This window comes from Astatotilapia calliptera, chromosome 7 (genome assembly GCF_964374335.1).
Source record: "Astatotilapia calliptera chromosome 7, fAstCal68.1, whole genome shotgun sequence".
Classification (NCBI taxonomy): Eukaryota; Metazoa; Chordata; class Actinopteri; order Cichliformes; family Cichlidae; genus Astatotilapia; species Astatotilapia calliptera.
This window is the reverse complement of record NC_137428.1, coordinates 1096104-1100000: the sequence shown is the minus strand read 5'-3', so window position 1 is coordinate 1100000 and position 3897 is coordinate 1096104. Positions and strand designations below refer to the sequence as shown.

The 3897-nt window shown below is 42.2% G+C and overlaps 1 long non-coding RNA gene across 1 annotated transcript; it reads left to right on the top strand.

The window, feature by feature from the left end:
* Positions 1 to 737: 737 nt before the first annotated feature.
* On the top strand, positions 738 to 2726 carry LOC145429633 (uncharacterized). Its single transcript, XR_013909895.1, has 4 exons — positions 738 to 876; positions 951 to 1082; positions 2373 to 2416; positions 2528 to 2726. It is a non-coding gene; the product is annotated as an uncharacterized LOC145429633 (long non-coding RNA).
* The last annotated feature ends 1171 nt before the right edge of the window (positions 2727 to 3897 follow it).

Here is a 3897-nt window from a genome sequence, read left to right as displayed (position 1 = left end):
TATTTCCTGGTTTAAAAACGTAAAACAAATGGAGAAATGTGCTTTTGGATGTGGATCCATCGATGCCTTCTAACGCACCACCCCCCCCCTCTCCTTCTGCCAGCAGCAGCACAGTTTCACCCTGAGCAGCGGTTCATTGATGACCCCATCTCATCCTGTATTTTGCTCACGCTGACGTGGCCTTGCTGCATTGCTGACACAGTCTGATGTTTCACTGCTGTTTCCCAGCAAGGCTTCAGTTTGTCTTCTGTTGGATCATTTTACCTGTATGATGATGTTGATACAGTTTCACCTGAGAGTTGCAGCTGTAATCTCAGCTGATGAAATCTCTGCTGTTAGCTGTTTTTGTTTTCTCCATGATGCTAACCACTCTTGTAAGAAAAGGGGAGGGGCTTGGAGAATTTCAGACACATCTCTTCTTTACTCAGAACTTTCTGTCAAACTAACTTCATTCAACAACTTGTAAAAATCATTTTGCAGTATAAGTGTTGTGCTGTCTCTGGTCTCCAGAGCCGTCCTCACAGCAGACACCGTGAGGTCACTAATGGTTGTGACGGTGCCGGAGACTTCAGGTGTCTGTAAACTGCAGAATGAGAGCCAACGACGTCCAAATGTACCAACAGGAAAACGCAAAACTAGATGTGACAGCTGTGCGTATCATAACCAACACGATTCCAACATTATTAATGCTAAGAACAAGCCTGCGGTTAGCATGACAGGAAGTCGAGATGATGAAGATAGTCCAGCCTTCAAACTAAGACGCGTGTTGTATAAAAGTCTTTCTACAGAGTAAAGGACGGTTTGAGGTTCCTGCTGGCACCATGCGCTGTCTGCACAAGCTTCTTCTTTGTCTTCCACCATGTCTGCGAGACATCAGTGAGACGTCAAATATACCTGATTTATCTTAATGCTGTAAACGCCACACTGACTTTAACTTCTTCTTTTATCAGAGTTTGCAACAGGAATCTTTCATGGAGAACAAGCTGCGCAGAGCTCGATGGCGTCAGTGCAGGATAACGAGGGTCGACATGTCTGTGGAGGTTTTCTCCTCACTGAAGACTTTGTGCTCACTAGTGCAACTCGTGAGTTTGATTTCCTGTTCATCGACTTTATACAAAAACATTTTCAAACTTAGAGTGATCTGATGAATAAATACAGGTTATTGACGAGGCAGGTGTTATTTTAAAGGATAATAAAAGATGATTAACTTTAACATCAAATATTAATGACCTTTGGAATATGTAACAACAAACCTCTGACAGCCGTTAGATACAGCACTGCTGACCAGAGATGGGCAGTAACGCGTTACTGTAATCTGATTACTTTTTTCAAGTAACGAGTAAAGTAAGGGATTACTATTGGAAAAACGGTAATTAGATTACCGTTACTTTCCCGTAGGAACGCTGCGTTACTGCGTTACTAAAACCGTGATTTTTTTGCGAGAATGTCTCACGACAGTGACGTAAGCGAGTGCGACGTTCGTGACAACAGCTGTGTGCAGATCAACAATGGATCATATATCGAGTGCAGAGAGAGTATGAGCGTGCAGCGTTTAAAGCGTGGAAGTACTGACCTTACTTTGAGTTTGATTCCATAAAAAGTGACAAAAACATTAGTGTCCGCTGTGCGTGGGAAGAAAACTTCTTTTTACAGCGAAAAAACCCCTAAACTTCCAACAAGCACCGAGTAGCTACGACGTAATGGGAAACTCACAGAGAAACTCGCGGATTCTTCCGCTGACCGCGGCACACCTGCACCAGGGTAACCCTCCGTCTGCTCCACTCCTGCTTTACAGGTGAAAATAGAGCAACAGGACCGCTGAGTCTTTGACTTTATTTATTTTCTGCTGTGTTTTACTTGCATCTATTTGAAAGACTGAGTGTAAACACAAAAAATATTTTATTTTATGTGCTGGAATGTGCAGAAAATAGGTTTAAATGTTAAACTAATTTCTTCCAGTCAGAGAATGTTGCAGATAATTAAATGTTTGCTTGATGCATAAAGTTAAAAGATTAAAACTAATAAAACAAGTTTTAAAAAGAGACTTTTCCATTTGATTACATTTTGTATGATGATTATGCAGAAAAAGTAGAATTGGGCTGAAAGATCTATCACTTTATCACCTATTCAGGTTGTAAATCGTGTTTTTAAAATGTAACTAAGTAACTAAGTAATTACTTTTGAAAATAAGTAATCAATAAAGTAACTGGATTACTTTTTGGGGAAGTAATCAGTAATTAGTTACTGATTACTTTTTTCAAGTAACTTGGCCAACACTGCTGCTGACATTAGCCTGCATGTAACGACTGAGAAATCAAGAGATCAGGTTTAAAATAGTTTACATTTTAAATTCTCGCTGATTACTCCCTCAGAGGCCTCACACACGTCGTTCTCGGCAACCACAATCTGAAGAACGGTAAAAAAAGACTTTTAGTTTCACTTATTTACTGGGGTCATTTTGCTTTCACGTTGGTTATTTCATTTTGTTTTTCTCTTTGTTTGATTCTTTTTTTCTTGTGACTCTCAGATCCTGTTCATCAGCTGTGGAGGGTTTTTGGGTCTGCCACTTAAGGACACACAGATATCCACTGAACGGATTTCCACATCTGTTCATGTTTCCTCATCATCACGAGTGCCTCTGAGGATAACTGAAAAGCTTCTGCTTGATTGTATATGAAGAAATAAAAGCCAATATTAAAAAGAGAGTTTTGTTTAATGCTAAAAAATCTGGTGGTTTGGAAGTTTGTTTGATTTCTGATGCAGTGCACTCGCTTGGCCACACGGCGGCGCTGTTGAGTTGTCAAATAGCTCAACAGAAACATTTCAATGATGTGGAGTTTGTTTCTCGTTCGTGCCGTTTACAGATGTCCACTGAACGCATCACGTGCAGGCTGGGATGATGGTGGTTTCTAAGGAAACCATCCCTGACTGTGTTTCAGGGAAAAATAAAAAAACATCCACTTTAAACACCTGGCGGAGGGTTCAGGTTAACATGAGCTGTCTGACTCACCTGTGACAGGTAAACCTGAGTGTAAGAGACCCACAGGTGCATTAAGTCTTCAGGAGGTTGAACAACAAGAATTTAGTCTTCATGAATTCACAGGCCTCCTTTAAGTCATGACACCAAAGCACAGCTTTAACTTCTGTGCAATGAAACACCTGTGTCCTGGAAGTGATGTCACAGTGGCTGTTTCTTCGCTTCCTGTTTGAGGTGAAGGCACCTTGACGACTTGTTAGGCTCATGAAGATTTGACCTCTCAGCCTAAAAGCTGGTGTCCCAGCCTGGAGGAGGTCCTGAGGGTTATCATGTGGGTCGAGGTGTGATGGTTGGGATGGACTCACCTGGGATTGGGTCTCCTCCTTTACTCAGATTCCTTCTGCTGAAGGAATCAGCCGTGACCTGCGGAGCTGAGAACCTGCTGGTAGTTTGAATTCACTTTAAAGCTTATAAACCTTCATCATTTTAAAAAAGTGCCGGCATGTTAAAGCTGCACTCAGGGAAGGAAATGTGACTGTGGTTGTTTAATCCAATCACATCAGTCGGGGTTGGCTCTCATACATCAGGAGGAGATGCCGCCCCACTCCCCGCACCTCTCTAAACACACCTGGGCATCAGCCCCTCCAACACACAGAAATGATTTTCAGCCAAAGATGTGATGATGTCATCAGGTGTGTTTCAGAGACAGTGGATCTGACGAACGGTGATCCAGACAGGTGAGACGCAGACAGGTAACAGGTGATGATGACGCAGCAGAAACATCAGGAACATCTGTGTGGGGTTGGATTAGAAACCGACAGAGAAACGTTTTTAAATGTGCCTCACGAGTGAAACCCGTTTAAACACTCAACTTTCATTCATTCTTTACTTTGAAAGGCACTTCCGCTCACTTCCTGCAC